Source organism: Passer domesticus, chromosome 6 (assembly GCF_036417665.1).
Source record: "Passer domesticus isolate bPasDom1 chromosome 6, bPasDom1.hap1, whole genome shotgun sequence".
Taxonomy (NCBI): Eukaryota; Metazoa; Chordata; class Aves; order Passeriformes; family Passeridae; genus Passer; species Passer domesticus.
The window spans coordinates 3,252,183-3,271,320 of NC_087479.1; the positions used below are offsets into that span (position 1 = coordinate 3,252,183).

Here is a 19,138-nt window from a genome sequence, read left to right on the forward strand (position 1 = left end):
AGGCCTGATAAGACAGGACAGCTTTGTGTAAACTAATGAGTTTTCAAGCCATTTTGGTCTGAAAATTTGAAGTATTCTCAGTGAAAAAATAAGCATAGGGAGCATTTCTTACATGTAACAGGGTGTTCATGGTAGCCCTGGTATATGTCATTGTTTCCTGTGCAAAAAGTATGTTGCTATAGTTCTTCACTGAAGGAAATTACGCCAATAAAGAGAAAATAAGGGAAAAAAGGGAAAATCTGAGAGACCACAGGACACTTCTGAGTATACAGAGTGCAGCTGCAAGAACAAAATGCCTGTTTTGTCTGTGATAGGTAGAAACTCAAATATGCAGCGCCCAAGAAATAAAGGGTTTTACCCAGGCAATAAACAGAAGATGATTACTTTGGAGCTGCACATAAATGCTGAAATTCCTTGGCAATGATTTCATACCTTTTCCTGAGGCACACTCTACTGGTATGTAAAGCCTGTATCTTCCCATGTCCCACAGGGATTTATGTTTTTGTTACTCACTCGAGGTGGGACTGTGGGCAGGGTCAAGCAATCCACCTAGAGGTGAAAATGTGGGAGCAGCCCTCCCTCCAGCTTCTTCTCTGGGGGTTTCATTTGCTGCGTTTTTAATAATGAAAACCAAACCAAAACAAGAACACAGCATCTGATGTGTTTAGAAAACACAGGGCCCCGCTTAGATGAAAGCAAGCTGTGCTCCCTCATCAGGTGTATGGAAGTCTGCACCCTCCTGTATTTATCTGCTCCCTGCTAACCTCAATTCACCTTCATGGCATCCAGGGAATCTTTGCTACAGGGCTCAGGTATCAAAGTCTTCAGTTTCTGAGCGTCTTGTTGCGCCGCGCTTCATCAGATTAGGGCGTTGCACATCCTTCCATTGATCCGCTGGGCCTTGGATGTGGGTCCTTTGTGCCTTTTCCAACCAGCACATCTCGACTTCTCTCAGAATGCCTGCCTTATTTTGGACATATGTAGCCCACCCCTCATATAATCTTGCATTCTTTAAAAATACCAACTCTGGGAAATGAGGCCCAAGAGGCCCCCCAGGAACCTGTTGAGATAACTTCACCCTCAACTGATCCACACAGAATGAGAGCAGCAAAAGTGAGGTGCTGAGCTGCATGGAACAAGGGGAAAGAAAGCTTTGGGGTTCTCTTCAAACTCTAAACAAATAATTTATTCTGCTGCTAAATGGCAGGGACTTTTTCACAAATAATCTAGAGGGTAATCTAAGGGCAAAACTAGGGGAGGTTTTGGATCTGTCTGAACTACAAACTTGCCCTGACTGGGTCAGACAGCCCTCTGAATTCAGGTTACACACAGCTGCCACACAGCACTGGGGAGATGTCTTCATGTTGAACAGTTGAGGAAATAAGACATCTTTAATGAAACAAGATATAAAGCCTGGTTTCTGTCATTAAGTATATATAATCTGGATACATTTATTACTTGTGTAAAAGAGTGACTCACAGGGCTGACATGAGGCAAGTGCATCTCTCGGGAGCTCTTTGAAGGCCATCACTGATAGCAAAGAAGTTCTTAGTTCTGACCTGAAATGTCCTCTGCTGTTCCAGACAAGAGATTCTCTTCCCCAGACACCATCATTTCCAGTGAACTGAGCTGTAGTTTTGTGGCCTGTGTAACCCGGAGTCTCCCAGGGAAATGAAAATTAAAATTATTTCTAAAAGTAAATTAAAAATCCAACTTGCAGAATTTCCTTTTACATTGTATTTTATTTCAAAACAAACTCAAATTTCCTTTTTTGTCAAACTGTACATCTCCTTAATGCACATTTTAAAGCCTAATTTCACATTCTTCATTTTCTCAAGTAATTACATGCATAGATTCACCATCTCTCCATAGTTTAGCACTGCAATAATTATGATTATTTACAAGATCAACTGAAGATGACCTGACATGAAAAAAAGCAGACCTGAAAAAGTCTTACCCTACCTTATCTTTGTTTTCCCACCGTTATCAGCTGGATTAATAAAGAGATGCTATCTCACCTTCCAAACAACTGCCTTGTTTATGTCGTTAGATCTTCATTACTTTAGTAACTCTCACATCTTGTCTTCACCCTTGGAAAGAGAGACATTGCTCTGCTGCTGGCTACAGGTTCTGTGCTAAAGCATTCTCACTGCCCCGCTTTGTGTCACTCTGGCTGCACAGGGAGCCAATTTGAGCAGCCTTAGAGAGAATCACAGAACAACTTAGAGTGGCAGGGACCTCTCGGTGTCACCTGGTCACACGCCCACTCACAGCACAGCCAACTTCAAAGCCAAATGCAACTTCAAAGCCAGATCAGGTTGCTCAGGGTCATACCTGGCTGAGACTGGAGTGCCTCCAAGGATGGAGACTCCACAACAGTCGCCCTCTGAAGCACTCATTGCTCTCTTGATGCTGAGTGCACCCCACCATGCAGCTATTCAGAACTGAGCTAGCAGGAGTTTGTGTGCTGGGCAACGCAGTGCCAGTCCTTGGTCTTTCAGAGGATTTGCATTCCTTCTTGTTCCTCGTGAAAAAACAGTTGCCCTCAATGCTGCAGTGACTAGTTAGGACAATGTGAATTGCTGCTACTTTCATCTTCATCTTTGTTCCTCTTGGTTTCAGAAAATATTTCCTGCCAGTTTGTCTGAGCATTTATCCTATTTTGATATTCTTTTTACCCAGGAAAAAGAAAAAAGAACCCCCCAAATTCCAATAAAACCTCAAACACTGGAGCTATAATTAAAAAAAATAAAAACTTATAAACTTCAAAATGAACCTGAGGCAAAATCATAGAGCAAAAAACCCGTGTGCTTAATCCAAAAACTGTTTGCCTGCCTTTGCTTGCCTCCAATTTTACCTGATCTTCATTGACCTAAAAAAAGTTTTCAGTTATTTTGCTGCCTTGCTGCACAGTTCAGTTTTGAACATTATCTGTCTTGTGGACTCAGCTTTTTTGACTCATCCACAGTGGCTCGGTTTTGGTTTGAGACATCACTGGGACATTCATAACTTCTGGACACTGTGGAATCAACTGAGTGGATAAGAAGCAGAAATGGTGGAAGTGATCAGGAGATGTTCTGCAGTCAGTTTTGGCCAGGAGAAGAAGTTTAGGCATGATTTATAGGGGGAAAAGTGTGCAGGGTGTGTCCTGTTCTAGAAGACTATTAAAGCAAATCCATATTTGTAAATGGAAGTAATCAGATACATATAAAAGAGTACAGTTTGCTCTTTCTAACATTAATGCCACTAATAGTAAAATGAAAGCATATGTGTTGTTGTTGATGCTTGCCAATATTTCAGTGTATTGATTTAGGACTGTACATATATTTCAGTGATAAGAAATCCAAAAAGTCTACATCGAGTCAGGTTAAGAAATCTTCTAACATTTCTGATAGATTGTTGATTTCACCTAAATTAATTTGTATTTTGCTGCAACAATTTCTCTGCTAAAACCTTCCAGGTTTTAAGACAACGGCCCATATTTTCAAATGAAACACTGACATTTTCCACTGAACATTGTGTTAAAAGCAATTTCTTTTCCACTTTTGTCAAGCATTTCCAGCAATATATTGCCAGTTTTCTGCTGACTTTGCAAGAGCCAAAGGCCATTTGAAGGGATCTGGATAAAAATCTAATACACTTGCAACTGCTTTACTCCCTCTCAGCTGTCCTAGTTCCTGTAGTCCAGATTCCTGGCCCTTCCTGATGAGTTGAATGTAACATGACTCATCTCCTTCTTGACCTACCCAGCTGTTCTTATTTCATTTCCCTTCGCTAGGTCAGAGACAATCAGATCATTTATTTCAACCTTTCCAAGATGAAGGGAAAACAACATTTTAAAAGGACAACATATGATGACCAATGGCCCAATTACATAGTCTCATTCATGTATGTGTTACCCTGGATTTTGAGTAGGACTTGGTTGTTTGATGTTGATTGATAATATTTGAAGGTATTTGGATACCAGAATATCAGAATAAGCATGACATGTCTTGCTGATTTGTAAGGTCAAGGAAAAATTCCTCTCTATAGCAATACACCAGAGCTCAGTGTAATACAGGGACTTTTCATTTTCCTTTGAAAAACTGATTAGCAGCCACATCTAAAAACAAGTAACTGGCCCTAGTGAGCCAAAGGTCTAGGTTTGTGTTGCAGTTTCTGTATATATCACTACAGAAATATCAATATAGCTTAAGGCCAGCCATTCAGGTTTCCATCTGCCTGCAGATTCTTGTCATGTTCTCTTTTTGCCAGGTCTCTCTGAAGAATTTGTTATGGTAGGCATGAGCCCTGTCTTGGGTGAAACATCATGAAGTGAAGATAACAGGATGGGAGAGTTAAGCTGGGCAGGAAAGAAGGATTAATGAGGGGAATGGAAACAAACTGGAAAGAGGAGATTATTTCTTTCAATAGGTTGGCCAAGGCAGGCAACTTTTTTTTTCTGTTTTTCTGTGGCTCGATGTCAAAAACTCCATTATCTATGAGCAAACAGGAGAAGAAACAATTTGCAAAACATGAACACCTCATCTTTATGTGTCTGGCATAGACCTTCCTGATTTTTTTTTTTATCTCATCTATGTTATTCTCCTCTCCAATAATGAAAAAACAACCTAATGAAAGAGAAGTAGACCAGGACAGCAAGATCAGTGTGTTGCATCCACCAGCCCTGCCTTTGAAAGTAGAAACTTCTGCTTACTTCTGGCACTCAAGAAAAACCTATAAAAAAGAAAAGACAGACCTTGCTCATATGCGAGGCTGAGTAGGAGGCCAGCTCTTGCTTGCCTTACTCTCATGAACAAGCCAGCTGAACTTGCATATTTGGTGTGAACTTAAAGCGAGTGAAGCTCTGGAATGTACTCCTGATTTGCAAAGGGAAGTCAATCCCCAAAAGGAACTTCACTTGGATCCAGGTGCCCCTCGTGTGTAAATACAGATGCAAAGTGGTGGTAAGCAAGTCTCTTCTATTGTGTAAATGAGCGAGTTCTAAGGTGGGGATTTAAGGGGAACTTTGTCCTGCAAGGGATAAAAGTGAGGGAGCTCTTCAGTACAGAAAAGGAGCCAAGGGAAGAATGTGCAGCTAATCCAGACGAAAGACCTACAGGCAGTCTTTAAAGACATGTCAGTACAACTGCCTGGGAGGTTTCCAAATGGGTGCCACATCTTGAACATCTTTCACAGCTTTATATCTGCCTTCGGTATGGAAATGAGAGAAGGGAAATGCTGATAGGAGGGCTGAGAGGAATAAGTGAGGTTATTTGAAATGCAGTTGTTGTTCCCTGGTGTTCATTCCCTCCTCCCCTTAAGCCCCCCACAACAGTTTCTCATTTTTACAGAGACGAATCTGCCCTGCCAATTGTCTGGCCCCGAAGGGCAGGGCTAGTGACGGGTTTGCAGCCCAAGATCTCTTTTAAGATGGGAGTTCTCAGCATCAAGGTCAAAAGCAGGGGTCATGATCCCTCGCCTGCCTGTCTTTCACACTGCTCCTGGCTACATGTACTTCTTTTTAGACATGGCAGATGGTGAAATACTAAAAGTACAAAGGATTACCCAAACCTATTCAATAGCTGAACTATTTGTGTATTATTGTTATTTTGGAGCGGGGGCGGCCTTGGGACACCCTCAGTGTGTCTTTCACTTTAAGCTGCCCTTAGACATGTGAGTTTGGAAGGATAATGGGAAAAATAGTGGTTTTTGCACTGTTTCAAAAGACTGCAAAGCACCCCCCAAATGCCTTTTCTGCAAATTTTCACATAAAATCTATGACTGTTTATCACAACGGCAATATTACTGCTAATTTGAAATGAGCTGTGGCTGTCCAGATCATTAGTTATAATTTAGCAACCCATGTTTTCTTTAGGCCAAAACTCTGAAATCTGAATGAGGCTCTAAAACTTTACTTGAGACTAAAATTTTAGTGGAGTTCTTCACAAACTGGAATTGTTCAAAATATTCTGTGCAGCTTTGCTGTTGTGCATCATGTGTGAGCAGAGGAGATTAGAAAGTGGAAGGAGAAGGCTGCCTGCCTCGTTCTGTTAAAATGCTGATAATTTTTTTTATATATTTTAACATTTCTCAGTGATAGCCAAACATAGAGTTTGTTGCTGAATTCTGACTCTGAGAGCACAAGAGTTTTTTTGAATCAAACCAGAAAATGCCTTTACTAATTTCATGCATTTTCTAGAAGCCTTTAACAATTACTGCAGGGGACAGACTGAGCTGCTGCTGTGTATATATAAGTTGTGATGGAGAATGGTTCTGAGACTTACAAATCTATCCAAACCACTCACAAGTGTCAACATACTCTCAATTTCCTTCAGAACTGCCAAAGCTGGGATGGAAGTGTGTGCATGAGGACATGGCAAGAGAAGGCCACATTCATCCTATCATTAAAAGAAAAGGAAAAGGTGGGGGGAAAGGATTTGGGCTAAAATTTTATGGTGTTTCAGCCATGCTGCTCACAGGCTGTCATGCCTTCAGGAGGAAAAGGACATGCTATGGTGTCACTGTCACCAGAAAAATGAGAGCAGTGTCTCAGCAGCCACGTGAGGAGGAAGCCACTGCTCACAGGTGTTTGGTGGAAGTCTCAGAGCTGCCAGCATTGCTGGAGCTCAGCACACAGTTCTGTTGTCTGGCTGACAAAGACACACAGTTGGCAGCTGATGTAAAGGGAGGGAGCATTTGGAAAACCCAGAGCCAAACCTGGTTCTCACAGACATCAGGGCAGATCTGACATGGTTCCACTGCTGAGTGAAAGTTTGACAGTGTTGATAGATCTTTGGGCCCTGTTAGCAATCACACAGAGCAAGAATGTACCTTGAGCAATATCCAGCACCTAAACACAGGCAAATCTGAGAGAATTTTGCTTCTTTTTTTTCTGCCACATGAACAGAAAGCTTCTGACTAGCATGAAATGACAGTAACACCAGCCAAGTGAAAGGAGGCAATCTGGGGGGGCAGTGGAAGTGTCACCAGGAGTATATTGTTTTGTGTATTCCATGGTACAGACCACACAAAAGGCTCTGGGGTGCCTTCAGTTGTCAAATTATGTTTGCTGTTAGCAGAAAGCCGCAGCAAATCTAAGACCATAATTTTGTGCTCGTGTGGCATTGTGAAAGCTCTCACCTGAGCAATCAGACATTTCCTCCTGAATACCCACAGCATTATGCAATGCAGGCAACTTTTAGCATGCAAATCCAAGGATATTCAGCTGAATGCTGTGGTGTTCCACCTTAGGGAATAAACAAGGCTTGTTCTGTCAAACCCAACACAAGATACTGAACATATTCATCCCATCCTATAACCTCTTGGGATTTTTGCCTCCATCATACAGAACATGACAGAGCTGAATCCCTCAGACCAGTGTTTTTCAAACCACAGTCTTATCCATGTGCCCAGTCTAAGCTGCATTTACTTCATTTACTTTAATTCAAGTCATGTATCCATGCACAATTTCTAGAACCACAATCAGGCCCAATGTATTTAAATAGCCCTGGCTTTAACTTAAAGGTCAAAGGAAAAATGAGTAATGAACTAATTCTTAAACAATGCAAAATTGAGAAATGTTTCTGGTGTGCAATGTATGTGGCTGTTATCCTCCTTGTGCCACTAGAGTTCATAAATACAATGTAAAGGAAATGTCCTTTCATCTAATATTAACAATCAGAATCTGAAAAAAAGACCATTGACCTTAACATGAACAGAATTCAAATGAGTAATAATTTCCTCCAATTTTAAAAAAGCTTTCAATAAATTTATTGTTTTTAGTTTTCATAGGGCTTGGCTGGTGTGCTGGGAACTCTGCTATTTGCTTATCAAGCTTCTGCCCATATATATTCCAAATTAATGAAAAGCTCTCTAGCCTGGTGCTAGCTGTGATAGGGCTGTGCTCATACATGCTCTGTTGAAGGGTAGGTGGAATATTCTGTATTTTCTCATGCACTATATTTCATTGTGGATTTTTTCTGTGTGGGTGAGGGGGGAAGTGGGTTACAAAATTAGGACTTTATTTTAGTTGCAATGTAATTGCTTCAGCCTCCTTTAGATGTTTTGAATAACTTGAGAAATAACAATGCACAAAGGCACAGGAAGCAATATGAGAAGCAAGCCCTTACCCAGCCTAGTTAAAACACTCTGGCCACAGTTTACAGAGTTGGGTGCACAACATTAAGCACCAATACTTGCACTTGGTTCCCAAGAGATGCTCCCTTCACACCCACAGGCCCCACTGCCTTAATTCTGGCATCAGATTCTTGGGGATGCCCCCAGAGCACTGAACTCATAGAAAGAAGTGTTCCACAGGGTTGGTTTCTGCCACACCTGTCTGGCACGTGCTCGTGGACTGATGTGTCTGGGTCTGGCCACTGCTGCTGCCCAGGTGTCCCCTGGCAGCACCAATCTGGACTGGTCCCACAGGTGAGCAGGAGATGCCCATGTAAACAATTCCAACCCAGCTCATGACCTGCCTCAGGCAAAACAACATCAGAGCTTTCCTCATCCTGAGAGGGAAGCAGGGCCTCTAATTTATCCCTTTCCTTCGAGGAAATGATTTCAAGGGCAGAAATTGTATATCCGTGGGCACAAAACAAATCTCCCTCTTGTTCTTTCCGGGGCTGTGGGCAAGTCACTGCCTATCCCAGGGACAGGGTTTTGTTCTGGTTTAACCTCACTAATTGACTCATTGGCGTGCTGTGGAGACACTTTGCATAACTGATGAATTTGGGTTATTTTAATGAAATTGCTGCATTACTGAATGTTATGTTTGAGCTTGTTGCAGCCTGGAAGTATCCTAGAGATGTTTCCACTCTTCCTGTCCATACCATGGCAAAATGTTTTGCAAGCTCTCATTCCAGGCTCTGCTTGAATGCCAGAGATTCAGAGGGTGAATCTGGCCTGGGATCTGAAACTCTGCAGTCTGAAGAGAAAGGGAGAATACTCAGGTGTGGAAAAAAAGAAACCAGGATGTTCTCACTTTAAGAAAATGTAAAGAGAGAGAAGAAATTGGGGCAGAAGAGAGAAACAGGAGGGTGAGCTTTTATAGCAGAGGAGCTGTTCTCACAGCAGAGGATCAGAGAAACTGGCTGCATAGGATGGAGAAACTGATCCATTGTCCATGGGAAAAGCCAGTAGCTGCAGTCAGGGCCATCTTGGGACACTCACCAAAACCTACAGAAGTCTCAAGAGTGGTGAACTTCAGCATGGAGCTCCATCTTGCTCTTCGACAACTTCACCTCAGTCTTCGTAGTTCTTGCACTGGTGAGGATGAAGAATCACTGCTTTTAGCACACTTTGTAAAGTCTGGAGGAACTTTGTCACTTCCCTGAAGGAATAAGTTGAAACCCACAGCACCTGCAAGGCTGGAGGTAGGGAAGTGTTTGCTCAAGCAGCTGGACATCTGTGGGGCTGCCTACAGATGGGACAGGACAGCTGAACTGCAATGTCCCATTTCCAGGATGGAATTAATTACAAAAAACCCCACAGGCTAAAGGAATATCTTGGGAACGATCAGGTCACTTGAATTGAACAGTTTGTGGAATAAATACAAATAAATACCCCACCAATCCAGCAGCCTCTTTCACGGGGAGCCCACGAGAGTTTTATGACTCTTGCTCGGTGTAACTGTGATGGACTCGGTGCTTTTCTGCCCGTGACTCTGACAGGCAGGGCAGTCTGAGCAAGGGCTGGGTTCCACTCGTGAGAACGGCCGGGCTGAGCCCTGCTGAGTTTATTTGGGCTGCAGCGGCACCTAAAGGCAGCCGAGAGCCTGAGCCAGCCTGTGACAGGCACCAGCATCTGCCTGAAGGTAAAATCCCTTGCCTGTAGATGAAGTCGATGAAGGATAAAATGCTGTTGTGGGGACAAGTGGTTGAGCTGAGCAAGCTGACCCTTGGGAAGTGGAAATGTATGTTTATTTACTTCAGTAATTAGGGATTTTCCTGCTTTGCACCTTTTGCACTCCTATTCCTTCCAAAGCTGGCCATGGGTACCAGGCTCCTTTGGTTTGTTTTGCACGCTATGAGCAGCATGCTACTTGGAAACTGACAGAAAAGATAATTTTCCTGTGGTGAAATGATTAATTGGGTGATCCAACGTTCCAGAGGATGCACCAGGCCAGCATCTCCTCTGGGTGATTCAAAAATGCCAACAAACCAGCAGATATTTACTGCACAGATTGCAATGAGGTTGGAAAGTGAGCTCATTTCTGACCTATGAGAAACATCTAGCTGGACAATAAAATGTTTCCTCACCACCTTCTGTTGCTGTCACCCGTTCTTTCCATGAGAGACATGTGAGCTGGGACTAGTTCTGTTGTACTCAATGCAGTTCCCCAAAGCCCAGTTGAATAGCTCTGATTAACACCAGCCAAATATCTGGGCCACAGACTTTCAGGGGAGCCTTCTTGTCTCAGAGCTATTGTTAATGTTTCCTGTTTATTGCAGCTCAGCACAAAGCCTTGCAGCCTGTCCACAGAGCAAAACAGCCAGAGGAGTTGAAACACTTTTTAGTAAAGGTCTCCTGCCAGCTTTTGCATGTTTCTCATGTCAAAGACAAGAACTGAAACCTCTGCAATGTGCCCAGTGCCAGTGTCCCCTCCTTCCAGGTATTTAAGTATTAGTTTGAGCACTTCACAGAGGGATTTTGGAGTAACCATATCTTTCTGGACAGGCTTTTTTACCATGCAGAATATTAGATGTGGGGATTTTAAAATATCACTTGCTGAAAGCAGATCTAGGATAATGAGTTGGTAATTTTTCAATACACTATACAAGGAAATCCAGAGGGCCTGAGGTTTCCCAAAGGACAGAACCACAGCCAGGAGTGGAGTCAGGCACAAACTTGGAGAAGAGAAAGAACAGGTAATTCCAGAGGAGTGAGAAGGACAGAATACAGGGAACAGGCCACTGATGGACAGGCAGACTTAATCATACTCGAATTAGTGATGTGTCAGGCTCCACAGGCAACACTTCCTTCCTCCCCCATGCTGCTATTAGTGAGACATTTCCAAAGGTACAAAGTGCCTGGTGTCCATGATTACTCAGCAGGAACTACCATTAAAATTGCCTTTTAATGGCACTGAATGTCATTTTGGCCTGACAAGAAACACAGTCTAAGACCTGGTTCCAGTTTGTGGTGAGAATTGCTCTTGCTCATGGGCCAAAATCAAATTTAACTGGTGCTCAAGGCAGAAAATGGAGGGGAAAACCATAGTTAGGGCTAGATAGTGCAGTGGTGCTGGCAGCAATGGGTTTATAAGCCATGTCGTGAACTGCACCACAGTTCCCCTCAGTCTCTTGGCACAGCTGTAGAATATGCTGATTTTTGAGTTCTGGGACTTGAGGAAGGTGCACAGAGATGTGAATTACCTGGCCAGGGTGTATCTCCAGCCCCAACACTGGACCTGTGATGTGGACATGGATAGAAAGTACACAGACTGAACAAAATGCAACACAAATCTCTTGGATGGGGAGCTACACAAAGAAGGGGGGCAGAGCCTGCCTGTTCACTCAGCCTTCTAATCCAGGAGCTAGCATGGCTTATGAAAATGGCAGGGAAAGGCTGTGAACAAATGAAAAGAGGCACACTACAGATGGTGTAGATGAGCTGTAGAACTTCTTGGTGTGGGGTGTTGTTGATGGAAAAGCCTTAAATGGAGGCAAGAGGAAGCTGCACAAGGTCATGCAAGGAAAATCTGTTGAAGGTTACTGAAAAGATAAAGACTACTCCAATTTATAATATCCCTGGAGCAGGAATGGCTGAGGGCTGCAATTACTCAGGGTATCTCATAGTTCCTTGACATGTTCCTATAGTCCTCCTTAGGCATTCACTGTTGGTTGCTGTTGGAAACAGTATGTTGGACAATATGGGCAATTAATCTAATCCAGTGTGGCCATTCTTATAGTTAAGCGCAATTAAAAATGATACTGTGAACAAAGTTCAGTGTCTCTAGTGTGATACTAAAAAGCTGTGACCTCTCTGAGCACCTTCAAACTCTAGGCAGCATCAGCAAGGACATCTGAGGGGAGATGGAGGTAATTAATTTTGTCATTCTGATGAATTAATACCCAGGGGTGTCACAGCACTTTCTCTTAGCATTTGACTGAAAAGTACCTGGGATATATGGGGATTGTCATGTTTTGACATATTTGATTTGATTTGGGTTTTGAGTTCTATTCTTTGGACAGTTTACCTACTGTGGACACATGCAGAGGAGAGGCGGATTTGGCTATGAACCCACTCTGCAAAAAGAAAGAAGCAGGACTAAAAAATCATCCCACACAGACACACACAGACCCAAAACCTGCTGCAATGGCTTGAAACAGAGCCATCTACTGACTCACACTGATAGTGCCTGTCTCTGCTCCTAGGAAGGGTCCTCAGGACCAGGCTGCATCCTGCATGTGCTGACGATGGGGATAATGATTCACTGGAGAAAGCAGGCTTTTAATAGCAAAGTGCCTGAGAGTAACACAGCCATGGGAATGGAAGCAGAGATGATTCCTTGGCCTGGAACAGCAGGCTGCCTATCGTGGAGCCCAGATAGTGTGATAGCTCTGAACTCTAGATGAAGAGCACAGCCATGAGAATGGTGTTATTTGATGAGAGCTTGGAGCAGATGGGCAGTGTGGTTAATTAAAGGGCTAGGGATAATGTTTCCTAAATTAAAAAAAAAAAATAAGAAAAAAAGTAAGTAGTTGGAAAGCATTTTAAGAAACCACAATCTGCATGTACAGGATATCTCAGAAAGGAAAAATTGCGATAGTGGAAATTTATAAAATAAGTTAAAAAAAATAGTTTGTTAAAAGTATTGGAATATTCTCACAAATGAGATACGTGCTCTTAAAACAGATTGTGTTGGTGATTGGATGGCAAGATTAGCAGCAGTGACAAGGGAATGGAATAAGTAACCTGGGATGTTTGATTATTCCTACGTGCCTAATCTCCATTAACGTGAAGAAAGCTGATCCACACAACACCACTGCAGATCTGGTCCAGGGGATTTGCTATCTGAGAGATCTGAAGAGAGTATTGAAGATCCACACAGACTCTGAAAAGGGCAAGAGAGAACATCTGATCTGGAAATTTTTGCTGCTGAGCACTCACACTGCGGTGGTCCCCGGGGGTTGTGGTGCTTCAGAGGTGCTCAGTGTTGTACTATCAGCTCTCCTGCTTGTTCCTGCTGCTGCAGCTTAATTTGCTCCTCACTCAGATAAAGGGTGCAAGCAGAGGTGGAGAGAATGTTTGTTAATGGAGCTTCTTTGATGCCATATTTTTATATGTAGGACCTATGATTCAGATAACCCATATCTATCCTTTTCAAAGGGCCATATCTAAAAAGATTAATTTTCCCTCAGATACTTCTAGGCTGACTCACTCTCCCCTTCATGGGCTGGTTGCATAGCCCACAAATTGCCCAGGCCATGGTGGAAACTACCTGCTGAGGGAGTCTGGGGTGGGGAACAGGTCAGGCATGGGTAATGTTGGGATAACAGGAGAGAAATTCATGTGAAAAGCGGAGGCTGATCGGATGTCAAGGAAGAAATCTCTAGGTTAAATTTCCTCTTGTAGTATTCACTACTTAACCCTCACTGGTTCTGAAATAATTATGGTTTTGGAAGATGAACCCCTGATTGTACGTGTGAAAACATTGTAGATGAAAGCAAAGCAAAGCAGACAAAAAGAAATACCAGAGATTTAGATTTCCAATGTGTAAGATGAAGATAATATCTATCCAACTATGAAAAGAGTTAAAAATCAATTTAGTCCACAGACTTTTTGGTAATAGTTAGGGTAAACTGAATTATACTGAAGTAGGGCTTTGAACAGAAGCAGTGCAAAAAGTGTTTAATAGATCTGAAGACTAACAATAGATTAGTACAGTTACTAGAAAAAATGGAAAAGAAATTAAAGCATGAGTAATGCAAACAAATTTCTATGAAATGACCATTCTTCTTGCCCACTTTGGCAGTTAATGTGGCAATTATGCTTTCTATGTAGACAGTCAGAATTCTTTTAAATTAGCACAGGAGGTCTTTTATAAGCAAAATTTCATTTGATCAGAAGTTTCAGGTTGGTAAAAATAGCTTTCATGTACTGTAGGTTTTGCCTGTGGTACTTACTGTACCAGACGTCCTTGAATCAGGAACTTGGCACAATTAGGGCAATTAGTCATGTTTGAGTAAGAGAGCAGCCCAGGTTATATAAGGCACTTAGACTGGACCATAAATAAATGAAAAAAATTGTGGTTAAAATGAGACTTTTGTATAAGGATCAAAGTCTCAGAGGTTTTAACTGGAATTTAGGCTCCTTTGACAGTGATTAGGGTTTTGCATTTCACTTATGGCCCATGTGCCTAATTAGACTGCATCCAAGGCCTTCTATTGGCTTAAAATTTGAGTTGAAACCGTATGCACATGGCATTATCTATGTGATCTTTTAAATTTTCATTTTTAACAGGTCTTGGAAGAATAATCTGTGATAATTTCTGAACTATAATGATGGTTCATTTAAAATTTGATAAGCCTGACTTGGCCCATTGGGAAGTGCTTTATACCTTTCTAATTCATGGGAATGATATGACATTTCTCTGTCTCATTAAACCACAAATTTAATTGTACATCGTTGAGCTCTTGGAGAAAAATTAACTTACGTTACCCCAGAAGAAATCACTTCTTACTATGCCAGCTGCAGCTGCAGTAGATAGCAAAGTAGTCTTGCATTCTTCCTTAGTCTTTTGGGCAAACACAAAGAAATGGTGTAGCTATGGAGAAAAACTACATTGCAAATTGCAAAGAGGGTAAAGAGCTTTTCCAGCAGAAACAGAAGTCAGGAGATCCCAACAAGTTCTGCAATGAACTCTGTCACACAAAGTGATACAAAACATATGAAAACCTGGGTTTACATATTTTTTTGTTTGTCCTGAAATGAGAAAAGGGAAAGTAAAGGAGATGATGCTCAGTTTTAAGCACAAAGACCAATTGAGAAAGGAGATTTTTAATAACTCTTTATTCTCGTGTGTTGTGAGTTTAACAGCTTCTACAACTTTGCACAACTTTGTTTGGAGCAACTGGCTTCTCATCCCATAACCCAATGCAGGAAACTTGAATGAAGTGATAGGAGGTCTATCACTGCTTGACTCCTCCTGATATAAACACGAAACAATATCAGATTCCCCAGCAGTCCTTATTTTGGCTGCCACCCAGGTGTTGTTCTTTTAGGAATTTATGAAAGATGATAGGCTGACCCATGGAGGCAAATCATACACTCTGTAGTAAAATCATGAAGTGTACTTTGTGGGCAGAAGTGGAGATGGGTCAAGTGGTCTCCCTGTAATGTGAGCATTGGCAACCTCAACCTGGGGCAAGAATAGAAATTATTTGTCTTGTAGAACTTCATGTCATTCATTTCAGCAGAGAAATCAAGTATGCAGCCAACAGAGGCTTCTCCCTGCTCAAAATACTTATCTGCATAAACACACACACCCCAGCTGCAGCTGTGTGAACACTGGCACCTACATTAATGCATTAAAAAATCCTCATTTTACAAGGACCAGTTCCACATATTCTTACAGAGCTCAGGAAGAGGGCTTACATAATTATAGGAGTAACAGAACACTATGAAAAGCACCCATGATGGCTTCTCCCAGGCTTGAGATCTGTTTAACTAAAAGAAACATAGTACTGCAAACATTTGAAAAAAAAAAAAAGTTAATCCCTAAAGACTCCTGTCACTATCAGCCAAAGCAGACTCAGTGGCAGAAACTATGAACACTAACTGAGCGTTAACTAGGGTTCTAATTCATACAGCATCCTCTGCAAGGATGAAGGAGAGAAAAACATCTCAAAACATTCTTCCCCGTGGAACTGCATAATCACCTCTCTTTCTTTGCTTCTGGCTCAGTGAGAGCCATATCTGACAAGTCACACAAATATTTGTTTATCGTGAAGTGCGTAAGTGCTACAAATGAAGTGAATGGGATTACTCACATGCTGAGAGATAAATATGTGCTTTGCTGGACCAGAGCCACAGATCTCAGCAACTTGGGCTGAGTGCAAACATGGGCTGCAGAAAGATCCCAATTCGTTGACCAGGTATTGCACTACTGGATTCCTTCTGTAGTAAATATGTCTGGCTGCCATTTTCTGCATATTATTTCACCTTGCAATTGAGAATTTTGCTCTGTTATCTGTGGCAGGTAAGACAAAATTGTCTCCTAACATGCATAACATGACACACCCTCTGAGAAAAAGATAATAAAATCCTTTTAAAGAGTATTTCTCTGTATTTTTAACCTCTTTGCCTGCTCTCTCACAGCCTTAGCAAATAAGTGACAGTCCCTAGCAGTTGAGTCCTATCACAAAGAAGCTATAACACTCAGGAAGTCCCTGAGCCATCACAAGCAAGAGGTGAGTAGGAGAGTGTCCAGGGGGGGATTTCTGTGTGCTTGAGATATCGTTCAGATCAGCCAGGGGTGTAGTAATGAATGGTTGTTCTAGCTTAGGCAGAGAAACTAAGCTTGAGGAAATGACCTGTGGAACATCTCTAGCTTTGTGTTTCCTGACCTGTTCTGAGGCTAGAGCATAATTCAAGGTTCACACATTGTGTTCATGGCTGTCATGACCTGAAGTGTCATGAATGAAGAGGTGAGGGAACAGAAAGCAGATTTAGAGGTAAAGTAAGAGCTGGAAGACAGAATGGGGCTGCTGTGAAGGGAAGGGGTCAACAGGAATGCCTGATAGGGTGGAGGGGATGGTTAGGTGTAAAACGTGAGTAACAGATGGAGAAAAGGATTTAAAGAGTGTGGATAATCTGAATTTGTCCCATTTCTGGTTTTGCTGGGGTGTATAAACCTTCTTACGTGGGACTTATGTGAGTTAGTGTGTGGTCTCTTACACCCACAACAATAGGAACAAATGTGTGGAGCACTTTCCACATGGTCTTGGCACACATCCTTGGAAGGGATGTCCTTCAGCCCTCTTCCCCCCACCAAAGGTGGTTCTGTTTGAATGCTTTAGAGAAAACTCTCTGCTCACTGACTGAAAACATCTCACTCCAACACTGGTGGCTCCAGCCAGAGGCCTGCTGGCAAATCCTTGCCTTCCTTCCAGGGCTGATGTCCCAGCAGGAGCTCAGGGCCCCCATGGGAGGTGATTTGACACCAGCAGTCCCCACATGGCCCAGCAGCCCTGGGGAAAGGGGAGGGTGTGCACAGTGGGCCCTGTCAGGGTGCACTGCCATGGTGCACCTCAGCCACCCGTCCAGGGCTGCATCCCTGACAGTAATGAGGCCCTTGGCAGCTAACAAAGGCACTGGAGTCATTACTTCTCCTTTGCATAAGCATGTGAAATTAAGGGCAATTATCTGTGGCATACGGCACAGGAGGCAATGTTTAATTAATGTCTGAGGGAGGCACGTGCTGCTTCTGGAGACAAGCAGCCCTCCCTCCTGTCAGGTCACCAGGGCTCTTCTCCTGGAGACATCCCGGCCTTCCCCACCTCAGGTCACCAGGGCTCTTCTCCTGGAGACATCCCAGCCTTCCTCCCCTCAGGTCACCAGGGCTCTTCTCCTGGAGACATCCCGGCCTTCCCCACCTCAGGTCACCAGGGCTCTTCTCCTGGAGACATCCCGGCCTTCCCCTCCTCAGGTCACCAGGGCTCTTCTCCTGGAGACATCCCGGCCTTCCTCCCCTCAGGTCACCAGGGCTCTTCTCCTGGAGACATCCCGGCCTTCCTCCCCTCAGGTCACCAGGGCTCTTCTCCTGGAGACATCCCGGCCTTCCCCACCTCAGGTCACCAGGTGTTCTCCCTCACCTGCCAGTGCAGAGATGGGCATGGTGCCACGGGATGGTCCTGCAGAGATGGGGGGTTGGTACGAAGGATGACAGCCTAAGGTGACACACTGAAAGGCCTGGGTGTCCTCTCACACTCAGGGAGTTTAGTGCTGTCAGCAGGAGGTGGCCACTTCATGGGGTCTTTGGTTTTGTGGTTTGTTCTTTTTTTTTCCAAATGACACTTTTGACATGAGGAGCAACACTCTGCCCAGGAGCTTGTGCAGTGTTTGTCCCAGAGGGCAGGACAGAGGGCTGCAGAGGTCAGGAGAAGCAGCATCACGGATGGTGGGCAGGCAGGAATAGAGGCACTGCCTGTGCTCAGAGGGAGACAGAAGCTCCCAACACCAGTCCTGTCCGTGAGTGCAGAGCAGAAGCTGAGAAATGCTGACCCTTCTCTTCTGCAGGCTTGCTGGACAGCACTTCTGCTCTGAAAAGCAGCACTGACTCATCAGCTGCAGTGAGGGTGGGCACTCAAGGTCCCAAAAGCATCCTGATGTGTCCCAGCACTCCCATTGCTCCTGCCAGCTAACTGCTCACTGCAGGACAGCCTCACATACCAGCCTTTTTTGTCCTGGTCCTGCATGCTGTCGTGAGATTTTTTTGCATTCCAGGCTTCCAATGAATTTGGAAGCCTAAATGCAAAAAAAGCTTACAACAGCATGCACTGTTCCACTCCTCCATCTCATCCTTCCCAGGGCTGTCAGTGCTGCATGCAGCTGACAGGACCTGGGGTCTCAGCAGTTTGATCTCCTTGCCTGGCAAACCCCAGAAAGCTCTTCCTGGGATGGGCACTCCTGTCACACCAACTCGGACACAGTGTTAAGGTCTATCACATACAGGTTTGCTTTCAGAAATGTGGTACTCAGTGGCAGTTCTCTTTATTCTTAATACTTTTCTTCATCAAATGATTGATGGATATTTAACAGAGGAATAGCAGGACACTTTAAAAGAAGAAAATATCATAAATATATGCAAAGGATATTGAAAATGGATGCTCTGATTGCAGAGACTTTTAGGCTCTGGTGTAATATGACAATGTTGAGCAATTGGCAATTGGCCTGTTAATAAGCTGCTGGCAGCATTGCTGCAGATGCTGGCAGGCCCTAACACCAACCTACACTGAAAAACATTTGCAAATGCAAAACAGAGACAGCTGGTTTCAAGTTGTGTTACAGCTACACTTAGCAGCTAAAAAATGGACCTTCCATCCTCTCCTGAGGTGTGTGGTTAGGGGGAGATGTATCAGCACTGCAGCCTTGGCAGCTCCTCTCCATTTGGAACAATTAACATGAAAAAAAACATGACAGCAAATCA

The 19,138-nt window shown here is 43.4% G+C and overlaps 1 long non-coding RNA gene across 1 annotated transcript; it reads right to left on the reverse strand.

Annotated features, from left to right (window-relative positions):
• Positions 1-610: 610 nt before the first annotated feature.
• On the reverse strand, positions 611-18,345 carry LOC135302438 (uncharacterized). The gene is made up of 4 exons (XR_010364049.1): positions 17,805-18,345; positions 9,157-9,249; positions 2,019-2,090; positions 611-1,660 (listed from the first exon to the last, which is right to left on the reverse strand). It is a non-coding gene; the product is annotated as an uncharacterized LOC135302438 (long non-coding RNA).
• Positions 18,346-19,138: the final 793 nt, after the last annotated feature.